The sequence below is a fragment of the Solanum verrucosum genome, unplaced genomic scaffold (assembly GCF_900185275.1).
Source record: "Solanum verrucosum unplaced genomic scaffold, falcon-dt-bn FXZP01000103.1, whole genome shotgun sequence".
NCBI lineage: Eukaryota > Viridiplantae > Streptophyta > Magnoliopsida > Solanales > Solanaceae > Solanum > Solanum verrucosum.
In genome coordinates, this window is record NW_026020048.1 from 9,488,798 (window position 1) to 9,505,318 (window position 16,521).

The following is a 16,521-nucleotide window of genomic DNA, read 5'->3' on the forward strand; positions in this document are numbered from 1 at the left end:
GTCATTATTACTGAAAGGCATTTTTGAGAAAATAACTTTTCGTACGTCATACTAACTTCTATGCAAGGATCAAACAATTAATTACAAATGTAGTTTACCTAATTATCTTCCTAGATGATAAGCTCTACGAGGAAAATCTTTCTTTCTTTGTAAATTCTAATTACATTTTTTGTTCAAGGCACATGTAAGTACAATTTAAATAGCGTAATACAATATTATTATCTTATAATTTCATCTTAAAAGAAAAGACAAATTGAATATGTCAATTTTAGATTTCAAAATTACCAAGTTTTTCCTTTGACAAATTAAGACTCCAATTTTTTCTCATTATAAATAAAACAATACTAAATCAATATTTCTAATCTCACCTACTGTCTCATCGTGAAAATGGGAAAAATATACGTTGCATCTTTAGATCTCTCTATAAAAAAATACTATTCATATTTTTCTCAATCTTTCCACATCCACAATAGTCACTTCACTCCCATCTCAAGATTAGCTATTTTTATTTTTATAGATAGAAAAATTGTTTTCGACAAACTCTCAACACACAAGAAAAAGAAAAGAAGGGTACGAAATAGGATTGCAAGCGAAGAATAAAACAATTTTTGGCTTATGAAATTCCACAAGAAAATTTTGAATATTTTCTTAATCAAGTATGAGCTCAAAACTATATCATTGAGCCCTATATTGGTATATCGGATCACCAAAAATCCAAGAGAAAACTTTTATTACCCTTTATACTCAACAAAATTAAATAGAAAAGCCTATAGTTGAGCCAAAAAAAATTTGCACGAATAGTCCACAAAAAAAAATGTAACAGCTACTGTTTCTAATTATAAAAAACTTATAATTTAATTTACATCCGCTTAACCCAAAAAGACTAGCGTTTAATTGCGTAGTGTGGACAAGAATATATGACGTTTTAAAATAACAACCAGGATATATAAAATCAGCCGAATTACAAAATCTTTGGCATGTACAAAGTGACACAATAGAAAATTCACTAAAAGGGGTTAAAATATTTAAAAAATAATCATATGAAAAATTAAGGAGATATATAAGTTTCTTTCCTACTAAAAATGTGTATCATATAAACTTGCATGGGAATTAATGAAATTGCTAATCTCATTAATAAGGGATGAAGGGTTCAATTCTATATACATAAAAATGGGAAATGAGTCAAATATATCTTTCAATTTTGTCATTTAGAGCTAATATATACTCGTTATAAAAGTGACTTATATAATTATAAAAGTTGTTGATATATACCCATATCGTTACAAAAATAAATCATATATATCCCTACCGTTAAAAAATGTCCCACATTTACCCTTCATGGAAGCGAATAAATTTATTTTAAAAAAATTAAAGTTGTGCGAGAACTATAATTAAATACAACCAAATTAGTGGTATAATTACTCAGCACAATGCACATTTTGACATATCTTTTTTTTTCCCCTCACACATGCATATTCTGAATTCGGCCAAATGTGGCTAAAAGTTAAAGAATGAGCTGAGAGAGTTTTGTACGTACTAACCCATAAATAATGCTAAAAGAAAGGCTACAACAATAACAATAGTGCTCCCGTTTCAAGTTATTTGATCTATTTTGACTTGATATGAAATTTTAAAAAAATAGTTTTTTTTATTGAATTTTGTACTTTAAATTAAAGATATGTTAAATATATTAAAAATATCCTTTAATCTTGTGAATTTAAACATATGTAATGTGAAAAATTAAAATTAAAGAGTTGCTAAATAGGAAAAAAATCAGTCTTTTTAAAATGAATTAAAATAGAGAGTATTGCCAATCAAATTAAATATTGAAGATTGTCATAGGATGCTGAAATAATACAATGAGGAAGAACATTGTCATAGGATTCTCAAATAAATAGATACATGTAATTGACTGAATGAACATCGAAATTCCATTCCAATATTTTAGTATATGTTTTTCTTAATTAATTGACTAATTAATAATAATGTTTTTTCCGGATAAAAGACTGAATTACGTACTGCAAACGCTGTTGTCATTTCAAGAATGTGAGTAGACTTCTAGCACTCCACCAACATACTCCCTCCGTCCCTATTTACTTGTCCATATTTCCTTTTTTAGTTGTCCTTATTTAGTTGTCCATTTTGACAAATCAAGAAAGGACAACAAATTTTTTCCTATTATACCCTTATTTACACTTCTTGAAAATTGTAAAAGTGTATGTTGTTTCCCTCCAATTTATTTCACTTGAATTCAAATAAGTGGTTGTAATTTTGAAGTGAAAAGTTGTCATAAGGGTAAAATTGTAACTTCACTGTGCTCATCATTGTTGCCTTAATCTGTGTGCCATTTCTAAAGTGGACAACTAAAAAGGGACGGAGGGAGTATTAATTACTCATTCATCTATCATTTTAAATAGCCAAATATTTTTCACTTTTTTTTTTTGGAAATTTATGGATTTGAAGTTGAAGATGGTGGAGTCGTGCTGATAATATTATATTATTTGGAAATAATGTTCATACTTAAATATACTTAAACACTGATTCAAAAACGAAAAATAAGTTGAAAAACCAGTTATAATAAGCAATTTTTCGAAACATGACGAATCGCACACTAATAAAGAAGATGAAAAGATGGAGCATGTGTAGGATTATTAATTAAAGCACATGAATGGGCATGGGTGTCGAAGAGAGAAATAAAAAAAAACGTAGTGTTATGTGGTCCTAATTAGCTTATATTGAAGAAGCAAAGAGATGAGATCTATGCTGCTAAAAAAAACAAATTTAGGATTTTTGGGAAGGAAAAAAGGTAGTCTTTCTTTTCTATCCTTTAGATCCCTTTTTTTCTCTTTGCCATTAGCCCAATTATATATATATATATATATATATATATAAAGGTGTTACGCATTGTCATGCTTATAATGTCTTTTCCAATGTCTTCTTATATTCAAACGGTCATCTTCCTCTTTCTTTCTTTACTCAGTTGAAAGATATTACTTTATTCGTCTACTTTTAGTTGTCATGTTTTATCTAATTTTTTGTTTAAAGTATCAAATTAATGTAATCTAATTTAATTTTGAATAGTACTTTTGAAAAACGCAAAATGACAATTAAAAGTGTACGAAGGGAGTAAATATTTTCCGTTTACTTTTTTTTGTTCATTATTTTAAAAATAAATTTTACTTTTATTTATCATTTTTAATGGATTGGGTTCCTCTCTATTTATATCTATTCATTTTTATCAAGTTGTTATTTAGATTAGAGACACATGACATAAATTAGATATAGAGGTTAAGATTTAATTAACTAAAAAAAAGTCTCTAACCATGATTTAGATAATAAATACATTATATATTTAGTTTCAAAAAATTATTATAATCTCACAATCTTAGCAATAAATTATTTTGTTTATAAATATAGTACCTTTTGTTTTCCTGCTAAGTATTTAACAGAATAATATGTTGTTAAGATTGTGGGGTACAATAATTTTTGGAATCAAATATATACTAATGTATTTACTATCTAAATCATGGTTAGATTATTTTTTTGATTAATTAAATTTTAACCATTAAATTTAACCTATGTCATGTGTCTCTAATCTAAGCAAAAACGTGGGAAACATAAAGAGAAGAGAAATGGAGATGAGCCGAACCCGTTTTTAACATATAAAGAAAAGATGATTAATTACCCTCAATATTAATTACTTATTTTCAAATCAATTTTCTAGACCTAATATTATACATCAATTGATATGGATATGGTGATAAATATTCATATTAATATTAATCATTATTTCTTAAAAGACATTCAAAGTCAAGAGTGGACAACTAAAAAAGCAAACAAAGGAAGTAGATCTACATATAAATTAATTAAATTTTTCTCCAACTCCTAAATGTAAGTTCTACAAAATGATAGTTAGACCAACATTATTTAATGGGGTAAGTGTTGGTCAGTCACAAACACCCATTTAGAAGATGGAGACAAAAAAGATAAGAGAAGTGAGAGTGAAATGATTCAAGAATGTGAATAGGAGGTGTGAAAATACACTAGTGAGGAGGTGTGAGCGGTTTAACTATAATACGAGTCAAGAGGGGTAGATATAGTCCGTAAAGAAATGAGAGGAGGTGATTTATACATTAAACAAGACATGACACAAACCCAGTTAACTGAGGACATAATCTTTGGCAAAATGATATGAAGTTTAAAAATTAGAATAGAAATTAATAGGTACATATTGAGTGTTGTTGCACTTCATAATATGGGTTAGACAGAGGGCTAGCCTCCTTGTCTTTTTTTCCTTTTTGGTAATAATATTATTAAGTTATATATCATGAAGATGAAAACATACGACAGCAATCACATAGAATTTCTACCTTATATCATCATTTTCATATTGTTTTGATAAATAACATGAGCACCTAGGGAGATCAGAGAGTTGTTGGCTAGGCAAAAACACTCTAAATTGGGGTTGCTATACTTGTTTTGTATCTTAGTATTTTTTGTTTTTAATTTTTCTTATAATCCGAAGGTTTATCAAAAATAACTAGTTTACCCCATAAAGACAGAGTCAAGGTCTAAAACTTGTGAGATCGATTACACCATATAAATTACTCCCTAAACAACAGACATTGTCGTCTTTAGTTTTCATTGCGCTGAGTACGATAAAGTTACTGCCATCCAGCTACTTACAACATAACAAATGCACAAAATAGAGACAATTCATTTGCTTTTCACATCTACATTTTTCTCTTACCTACCAGTACTAGTATTTTATTTTCTAAAAAAATAATAATGTTACTCGTCTTTTGAAAAGGGAGTATTCATTCATCTCTCTAAGATGCAGATACACAACATGCATGCATAAAGCAAAGATTGCAGATATACAACGGGAATAGTATTAATGTTAGTGCTATATATATATATTTTTTAAAAAAAAAAAATCTTTTCACTGCTTTAATAGTAATGGTTCGAATTTCGAGGAAGCATGAAATTAAAGAGAAGGTGCAATTTAAAACAAGTTGTAAATAAACTTTTTACTCAAATTAGTCTGAATTTATAGCACGAAGCAAATATTCCTTTTTTCATCTTTTTAGCTTAGACCTGCCTTTAAAAGAACTCTTACATGTAGCAGTAGTTGAACTGCTTTATCCATAACCACAAGTTTTGAGTTCGAGTCTTGAGTATGAAGAAAATTTTATTGAGAGTGTCACCCCCGATCCAAATTTAATCAATGTTTGCGTTGAGATTTCCAACTATTGTAATGGATGTTAAGAGTTACAAAGTGGATTTTTTCTTTTTCATTGCAATAGGAGATATGATATGATTCTTGCATGCCCAGTCAAAAAAAAAGAAGAAAAAGTGTCAGTAATTCTACAACAACAGTGGAATCATATTTGGCAAAAAGGGTCATCACGATACTGCAAACAACACACACTTTTGATTCGGACTCTATACCATATTATGCTAAAGCAACTACTCATGTACAGAAATGAGAAAATTATTATAAAACAAAAAATTAACTCCCTTTCTTTCAGTTTATGTGTCTCCTGATAGGCGTTTGATCATGTTTTATTATGAAACATAGAAAAGAATAGTTTTGTATTCGAAGTGAAAAATAAGTTGTGTATGATTATGAAATAAATTTGCTAGAGTTGTTTTTGGATCTTTTGTGAGTAGTTTGAAGTAAAAACAATTGAAAACAACTTTTTGTTATTTTTGGATTTTCCGAAAAAATAAAGCAGAACTTTTTTAGAATTTTATAATCAAAACTTGGTTGGACCAAAGTTGAACTTCTCAAAAAAGTGAAAACAATTCAAGGCAAATCGATTTGAAATAAAAGTTTTGTTTAGATATGTAATTAATATTTTTTTAAATCGTACTCATAAAATGAAAACCACACAAGATGTGAAAACTATCAAAATTCTCCAACTATTATACAATCTTATTAGAATATTTAAGATACCGAAGTGATAAATCAAATATGTCCGTGTTCCTTTTATCAATACATATTTACAATTACAATTATTTTTTTTACAAACTCAAACATTAGGGATTGTCTTTGTCATTTTCACCGCAAAACAACAAAAATCCGTTGACAAATCAAATATCTCCATATTTTTTTATCAATAAATATTTGAAATTACAAAAAAATAAAATAAAAATTGACAAACTAAAACATTAGGGATTGTCTTTGTCATATCTATTTTATTGTTGAGAATTAGAGCCCTTATTGTGCCCTCCATGTGATTATTTCCTTCCCTAGTTTCTAACGTATTTGATACTCTTAAGATGTGAATAAACTTAGATAGTCTAAAATTTTGCCTAAAGATAAAATAAAAGTAAGAAACTTCTTTTAGGGAATGGATAGTTTTTTATAATTCAAAAGATTCACTTCACATTAAGGGTTGACACCATGTAAGTCCATTTTCTAAACTCTAATTTCAAGACCAATAGAAATTAAGTTAATTAGAAAAAGACTTGGTCATCTAAATTAAACCTCATATTCACACACAAGACTTGGTCACAAAAAATTGAACCCCATATTTACACACAACAGTCTTCATTATTCTGTCAAAAATTGTACATATTTCCTTAATTACTATGTGCCACACACAAAAAAAAAAAAAAAAAAAAAAAAAGGCAAAGGATTTGGAAAAGTCAATTGAACATAACAACCTTGGAATACAATGTGTCTAGTAAAAACATGTGTTTATAATGTGGAATTTTTTCATAAACAACCACTTTTCAGTCCTTGTAACTGAAAAACAACCTTTTGTTTTGAAGTTTCAAATTTAATAATAACGTCTTGAAGTTTCACATGTGGAATACTAAATTTTATTATAGTGATTATTTTTTCAAAGATATCACCGAAAAGTGGTCAGTAAATGCTATTTCTACAAAAATATTCTAGTAAGGTAGGAAGTTAATGAGAGATGCTAACAAGCTCGAGAAATACAAATTGCCAACATCTATTGGGCCGCCCATGAGCTTCTTCTGATGTTGTCATTTTGGACCCAACTAATGATGGAAAGGCCCAATGTTAAAACAGCAATTCAATTAGTATATATGGTACGCTAGTAGAGTGTGTCTAATTATGTAGTTTAACCTTGTTATTATTTTATGCTCGCTTTAACGATGTTAACATGTATTAACAATTCGATATTGTATTTGACTTGATAGTATATACTGAAGTATCGTGTAACTAATGCAAACATTATCTCTACATAAAATTAAAATGAAAAAACAAAGAAAAGTTTTATATAATAAGATTTTTTTTTCAGTACGTGAAATGGAAAAGCAAACTGAGTCGTAGCTGGTATCAAAGTCAAACATGATGCAACTAAAATATAATACACAGTGCTGAATTATGCTACCTTATATGATGCTAATTAAAAACTATGAAAATGACATTTCGTTTGACAAAAATGAAGTGCGAAATAATTCTTCAAAGTCACCGTTTAATTTATTGTTTCCCATCATTTTGGGACCAAAATTTTCCACCAATTTTATGTTGAAACTAAAGGCAAAATTCATCGTTTAAGTAAAAACAAGAAATATCAAACCGGCAAATTAAGTACAATCATGAATGGAATTGCCAACTAAAAATTAAAGATATTCCCTTCAATCAAAGTTACATTATAGGCTTTTGGGATAAAGGATGGTCAAACAAGAAAACTATATATATAATGTCTACCCATTATCATCAAATTACGTACGTATATATACAATGTAGATATTTTATGTATAATCAAGATATCTTAATTCATGAGTTGGATAACATATACATATGAAATGGACGTGTATTTGATTAAGAAATGACTTAATAGACCTAATTCAACCTCAAAATCTAGTTCATGCACGAGGATTTATTTTTAAGACTATATAGATAGACCATTCCAGCCCTAAACACCCAATGTGAGAACTTATGTAAAATACTAATGCTACCAAGACTAAACTACCTTCCTATAATATGCTTCATATACACAATAGGAGTTGACTCTGATATCATAAATAATTTTTATATTATCAATATATACATATTGTTTATGTTGTATACAGGAATAGAAATTAAAATGTACAATATGTTGATGAAGAAGTATAAAAGAAGGAAGATGGTGCATGTTAGCTATGTAATAAATTAAATAATTAGAGTTGCTAAGGATGATTAATTATCTGATTGCCTATACCTTTCAGTTCAATTACTTGGCTGCAACCACTCCCACCAATAACTGGAACTAGTGTGGGGTTATGTTTTTAATTAATTAGCATGCACACCCCCCACCCCCCACCCCAATGTCTATTTTAATTATGTATATCATACAATAATATATAATATAAAAAATATACTTTCTGATTATTAATTAAATGAACAACTCTATAATATAATTTTTTTTTCAATAAATTGTTTTTTACAATAATATATAATATAAAAAATATACTTTCTGATTATTAATTAAATGAACAACTATATAATATAATTTTTTTCAGTAAATTGTTTTTTAGAAATATAGTCAAAATTCAGAATCCGTCTCCCGCTTAAAATGTCTTTATTGGAGTAATCCAAGTCAAAAAGTAGAAATTGCATTAAAGTCCGGGCCACTTATAATTTGAATTTCTTCTGGAATGTTAATCTTCCCTGGTCCGACGCCTTTGAACCATATTATTTAAACAAATTCGTGGATTGCTTCAAAACATATAATATTCTATAAATTCCTACATACTAATATTAAATGTTTTTTTGCCTCCAAAAACAATGAATTGGAATTAAACTAGATGGTCTCCATATACTTCTTTTCTTTCTAGTCCTATTAATTTTATTTATTTGTGTGTCCATGTTAGTTTACATGATATTTAAGAAAATAAATAAATTGTGAAGTCAAAAAATTTCACTACTAGATAAAATTGGTTTTAACAACTGATAAATTTTGTAGCTAAGCAATAAATAATGTTATTAATTCTATTATCGACGAATTAGCGATAGATTTCTGTTAGCTCCAAGCAAAGTGACGGACCAACGACTCAGTTCATAGCTAATTCTAGTGTTTTCAGTAGTGTTTCAATAATAAATTTGATTGAATATTTTGAATGAATAAAATGTCTAAGTTAAGTAATTTTGTCAATACAAAATAAATTTTAATGACTTTGTTATATCAATTTTTGAGAGACGTTTTAAAATATTAAACACTATTAATTCCTTTAGCTATTATTAGATGGTGAATACGTACACAGAGAGTCGTGTCCTTTAATAACATGGTTCACGTTGCGAACAAGGCTCCACTAAATGTATATATTAGATCAGGTTTATATATTTTATATATAATATATAGTCGTGTTTCATAAATAATGATCACTGATTTTTCTTTTCAACAAACAAATGCCCCCACCATTACCATACGTCAGAAACCAATGAGAGTATGACAAGGAAGAAACGTACGTGTGAACTACCCTAATTTTCAAATACTTTAACATAAGAAAATAACTAAAATTAGATAATATAATTAAACAATTTTTATTGGGATGAAGGGCTAACTCATTTAGTGAATTTCTCTTCTCCTCTCTTGATGTAATAAAAAATAGAAAAAACAATTTTGATTTAGTTGGCTTAGATAATACCTATGCACTAATATATATATATATATAAAAGAAGTAGTCTCCCTTTGTGGTTTAGTGAGAAACCTTCGTTTTATGCTCTGGCCAATTTTAGTATATTATATATATATGTCTTCTTTCCAATTATAAGACATCTATATCTTTATTTCTTCTCTTTTATTTCTTTTAGAAAAGACGTGAATATCACGTCGTTTTAGAAAATGAGGTGTTCTCGAATGAAGAGTTCAAACTTCAAAGCCTAATTTGGATTTTAGACTCATTGAAAAATCGAAGATGGAAAAAACATATGGTGCCAACAAGAAAGAGAATGACAAGAGAAGCGGTCTTCACAAATAAATTTTTGTGATATATTTAGAGTTAAGCCGATTAGAATTTTAAGTTTATAAACTTTATAAAATGTAGAATATCGAGATTTAAATAAATTATTTTTATATATTAAATTTTAAAAAAATATTGTGTTCTATCAAATTCATAATCAATACTCTAGTTCCACTTGCACTTTACTATATTATTGGTTATCACTAGGGGTAAAAAATGAACCCAAACATAGATAACCCGCTCAACCCATTCAGAATTTTAAGGGTTGGATTCAAGATAACTTAAATTGGGTTCAATTTCAACTCATTCAAGCCTAACCTATTTTAAGAGAATCCTCAATTGAGCCCATTTCAATCTCCAAATTCAATCCGTTTTAAAACTCTTTACTAAGATATGTTCCTATATTAAATGTATGAATTATTATCTATTTAACATCTTTTAGGATTTATCTATCCATTTGTTATTTTTTTTAAAAAAATTCTTGAGCTGAAATTCGAATTGTGATTATAAAAGTTAAATATCACTATGTTAAAATTATTGAGATTAATTGGGTAAAATTGGGCGGGACAAGACCCAACCCATTTTTAGCCCATTTGAGCCCAACGTAACTTGGGTGGGTCAAGACCCAACCCAATTTCTATTTCAACCCATTTTAATATGTCCAATTTCAACTCAACTCACCCATTTGACACCCCTAGTTATCACATCTATATATAATATAAAGGAGAAACATAGACAATGTGATGTAACACATCTCTATGATCTCCATTTATATTTATCTTTTTTCTCTTTTTTTCGGCTTTTCTTTCTAATCTAAATTAATTGTTTTAATGTAAAAGTAAATTATTTAATTTATTACAAACAAATATTATATTAATGGATAAACATTTTCAACAAAGACTCTTCACATGCCAACTTACAAGGAGTAATTATTCATAACTCATACCTCTCTAATTTCTATTCTTAATAAAAAAAAAGTATTTTTTTTGTCCTTCTTCTAATTACAATTACAAATTACAAAATGATAATATTTTAAAATATTTTTATCTTTATTATTTAATATATTTAACAGGTTTTTCCCCTTTTTCTTCTTTAAATCAATTCTTTTATTATAAATGTACTATTTAATTAATTACAAAAATATGTACATAATATAAAGCTAGATAAAATATAATTATAATAATAATAATAATAATAAATATAAACAAGGTGATGAGACACTTCTCTATTGACCTAGAAAATTATTTATGTTTTTTCTCCTTTATTGAACTTTTCTTACTATTCTTTTTCCATCTCCTTATTATTAAAAAATAAAATAAAATAAAGGAGAACCATAACCACCCTTTACCTAAACGGAAAAAGCCCAAAAGTTGATTACTGGTATGTCACGTTTTACTGTGCATTAAATATCTATGTAATAAATAATAATTAAAATGAAATAAAAAGGTTACAAACAACCTCAATATATAATAAGTTAAGAAAAGAGATTCCTTCAGTAGGAAATCAGATTGGTAATGCATATGGAGGATTCAAATATGGCAAATATGAGTAGGAAAATCAGAATGTAATGCATTGGGAGGAGTCAAAATGCCAATCAAGTGATGAAAAAGTTTCTTTTTATCTCTTTCACTCAAAATTTTGCAAAAGGCAATGAAGTTTTTATGTAAATTAACAAGTATGTTTGTGTTTTTTTTTTTCCATTTCTGGTTTGATAACATTTTCATTTTTTAAATTCATTTTCATGTAACTTTTCTCTTTAATAAGGAGATGGACATTAGAGGAGGATACTAATTGTAATTTCTAACGAATACTATTGTGCTTCACGTGTACATTATATTGATAAATTCAATCTCTTTTTTCTGCTATTCTTTTTTTGAATGCATGCATATGATATATATCTATAATATGTAGTATAATTTGTTTGTATTATGTTCAGCTAAGTAAAAAAATTATGATAAAATAACCAATTAGTTGTTTTATTTTTGATTTATATGAAAATCACAGAAAAATGAATATTAGTGATGGAAATAATAGCTATTTGAATTAACTTATTTTAAGTGCTTCTATGCTAAAATAGCTTTTAAGCACTTTTGGAGTTTTTAGGTAAATTAAAAAAGTACTTGGAAGAACTTGATTTTAAGCTAAAGTGATAAAAATAAGTCAAAAACCATAAATTAAAAAATTTAACTTATTACTTTTGATTTATATGTCAAACAATAAAAGTCAATCCAAACGAGCATTATTTCCACCTCATTTGTGACCACCTATTTCAGTAAAAAATTATGGAATAATCTTAACGAAGTCAATTTGCACATACACTTAAACAAATTGTTTTTAAACGAATGTAAAGTGCTTGACCATAATTATATGCAACGAAATATGATGTTTTTTTTTTATTAAAAACATATTTAATAGCAAAGTACAATATGATCCGCATCATATAATTATATTAAAGATTGAACGCTAATAAAGTAATAATATTTTTATAATATTTCTCAAAATAAAAGAAAATGTTGAATGTGTATATACAACTAAATATCTAAAAAAAATGCTGTTAAAATATTTGAATACTTTAGAACTGTCCAATTGTGAAGAGAATTTGAATACGTGATCATTATAAAAAAATTTAACTAAATTTTTTAATATAGATATTCTAAGAAAAATATAATTTCATAAAATTTATAAGATTTTAATTGACTGCGCGAAGCGCGGATTAGTTAACTAGTTTCTAAATATGCTGGAATAATTGTGATCCTCCTATTTGAAAATAAGAAATAATATACTCTAAGTAGATTCAGTGCAAATATAAATTAATTGAATTAGTATATACAAAATGCATATTTTTATTTTATTTTCTTGCAGTGTGTATAGTCTAGATAAGTCTTGGACCATTATGGTGATGACAAAGAAAGAAGAAACATGGTTGTGTTAAGTCGAGTCCGGAGCCTAAAGGGCAAAAAAATTGCCAAAAATTCCAAAAGGACAACAAAAATAAGTTTGTAATCAAAAGAACAATATTTAAACGGTAGGATACACGCATGTAAATTTGGTGAAGAAGAAGGCGCAAGGAGTATATAAAAGGACAATTTATAAAAGCCACAAGAAATTAATAAAAAAATTGATTAATCAATTAAGCCTCAATATCATTAATTAATTAACACAATTATAGAAACATTTGTAATCATTTTGATCCACAATTCTTCCTCTCAAATTAAATATTGGAGTATTCAATTATTGATTTAAATCTATTTTTCTTATACGAGCAATCACAAATATAGATTTTCATATTCATGCTTTAGAAATCATGAAATCGATTTTTTTTGGTTTACACGGCGTTTACCCTACCGTTTAAATTATGATTTTTTTTTTTAGTTTACACGACGTTTACCCTTCCGTTTAAATCATGAAATCGATTTTTTTTATTTACAAGAAGTTTACCCTACCGTTTAAATCATAAAAAAACGATTTCATGATTTCTAAAGCATGAATATGAAAATTCATATTTGTGATTGCTTGTATAAGGAAAATTAGATTTAAATCAATAATTGAGTTCTCCAATATTAATTTGAGAGTTAGAATTGTGAAGATTAAAATGATTACAAATGTTTCTATACAATTGTGTTAATTAATTAATGATATTGAGGCTTAATTGATTAATTAAATCTTGGATTAGTTTCTTGTGGCTTTTATAAATTGTCCTTTTATATACTTAAATTAAACAATTGTCAATATGTTGGTGTGCTATAAATAGGAGTGAATGCAAAAAAAAAAATTTAAAAAAGGAGAGAGGCGCAGGTCACCTTTAGCCTTATAAGGCGCACGAACCTTGCGCCATCTTCTTTAACAAATTTACACGCCGTTTATTTTACAGTTTAAATATTGCCCTTCTAATTACAAATTTATTTTTATTGTCATTTTGAAATTTTTGACCAATTCTTTTTCCCTTTATACTTCGAACTCGTGTTAAGTCCGCCCAAGAAAGACACGTTGAAGGCATAGATGTGTAACGAGTCAAATACCAAAAATTGTATTATAGTCATTAGTCACCCAAATAACCGGCCGCAATTGAGGAATCCTCCGCCCCCTTCGTCCTCCACTCTCATTCTATATGTACATGAAATGGAAGAATGTGTCTGAAATGATGGAGTCAGAATTTTTTAAACTCAGATTTCGCGGATGTTATATCAACAATAAAATGATATTCCTATGTTTTTAATGGGTGCACTATTAATTACTAAATTCTAATTTCTATCCGTTTGTCAAGATAGATATACATATATACACATGATTTATTTTTTAAGTTAATGGGTGCATGTGCACCCCCACGTATAGGGATTGGTCCGCCTATGTCTCCACCCCTACTTAGCGGATAATATTCTCTCCCCAAAAGTAAGTTAATTATTATTGAATTCAAAATAGATTATACATATCTTAATAAATTTTACGAGTATTTATTACCTTTTATTAGTATACTTATTAAATAATTTTGTCTATTTAAATTTAATACTAATGAAGATATATACATCACTTATATGATATTTTTCATTAACCACTAACTGAATTGCAAATGCCTCTCCAAAAACAAACTATAGGTAGGTGGAAAATGAGTTTTAAGATGTTCCACTAAGGAAAATTAGATAGAAGTATTAGGTATAATTTAGCACTATGATGAGTGCTGCAACTCTAATGGGAATATGACAAATTTTAAACTTTTAGTGGCCTCGCCATTTATTTATTTCTAGTATGTTCAATTTGGCTCCCCCCCTAATTTTATGTTAAGTGTACACACACAAAAAGTATGTAGTAGTATGATCAATAGTAAAGTATTTTTTTTTAAAATAAATTACTTACTACTATAAGAAGATACTTTGCCGTTTGATAATTTAGTCTCTGCATTATTAATAGGAATATACACATTCTAATTTCACATTGTCATACCTAATACCCAAATTTTCATATAATTTGATAAGAGTACTATTTATTAATATTGCCCATTAAACATTAGCTATGCGACAATTATATTTTTCTAATTCACCCAAATAAATACTGTGTTACCTTATTTAAAATTTTCTGCTGAATTTAAACCAAATCAACGACTTGTTATTTGCTCATGCATTGATGAAAAGGTCTACCTAATACCCTTGATTGACTGATTGTAGATTATAGCAAGTTAGGTGGATTAGTTGAAATATGTACAAGCTATTTGGGCTTCATAGTCATCACACGCAAAAAAAAAATCCCATTTATTTAATAGTTCTGTATTTTAGCTTTAATGTGATGTTTTCTTCATTAATAAACTATATTTTAACTATATAGTGCACAAGTTAATTAAATTTGTACAAGACCTTTTCTGTTTTGATACTTGAAATAGGGGTTAATACCTCAGATGGTCACTCAATTATCTATTTTTGCCTCAGAAAGTCACTCAACTTTTAATTTTCACTAAAAAGTCACCATGTGAGTGACTTTCTGAGGAAAGACTGGATAGTTGAGTGACCATCTGAGGTATTAACCCTTGAAGTAGGATAGAGCTAGGGTATGTCTCGTGCGGAGAAAATATCTTTTTTAATTATTTTTATATTTGATCTATAATATTAGGTCATTTCAATTTATTTTTTCTATATTTGTAACTTCTCTAACTCTTAACATTCTTCATGACAAGTTTATGATCAAAAAATTTAAAAGATTACACACATCTTTAATTTAGGAGCACAAAATTCAAAGTCTTCCTTTATTTTTTAAAATTTTATGTGTAGTTAAACTAAGATACTTGCATTAAGAAGAAGGCAAAGGTTGATTCATTATTTAAAATTTGTAGTATTAAACTGATAGTATTTTAAAATTCTGAGCTTATATCTATTGTTTGTTACAATTTTAGTAAACTTTTACATATAAATTTATGTTTCTCATTAAAAGTATACATACAAATAGATTCGATACATATATGTTGTCTCTGCCTCTAGATGAAGGGAGAATTAAAACATTTTCCTTTCTTACAAAACCTAGCATATAAAATGAATCATTACATATCAAACTAAAGATTCGTTATCAAAGGACAAACTTCTAGTTCCTTAATTAGAAATCTCGTGCTTAAACTAACAAATATGCCAGATGGAATTTTGTTGGGATTGCAAGCTAATGATCAGAGGACAAATATTGATTTTGCGACTTTGGAATCTTAGAAAATTGTTTCTTGCCCTTGGATTTATAACCCAATATGTCAAGAAAGTCATGATTGCTAAAGCGATTGCTATTAGAAAATCTCTTGAATGTGTTATAATAATGAAGTGACACTAAAAATATATTCAATAAGATAAAAAATGAGTGGTTATGTTATAAGTTATAGAAGTGACGTGTAAAGGTATTTGGACACTCTCGAACATGCTTTTTTAATCACGTCGATTTTATATATATTTCTAAATGTTCGAACAAAATAACTCATAAATTGGCTAGAATTTCTCTTTTTTGTTCCTTGCTAAATGAAATCTCTTAGAGTGAAGTTTTTCCATAATATATAGTTATTTGATCCATTGATACACTAATACAAAGTGGTTAATTGCAATTTAAAAGAGAAGTCCAAATAAAGAAATTAGAAGT

General features: G+C 27.5%; 1 protein-coding gene across 2 annotated transcripts in view; it reads left to right on the forward strand.

The window, feature by feature from the left end:
• The window catches only part of LOC125822871 (lysine-rich arabinogalactan protein 18-like), a 217,815-nt gene that overhangs the window by 173,395 nt on the left and 27,899 nt on the right, over positions 1 to 16,521 (forward strand). The window lies entirely within an intron of this gene.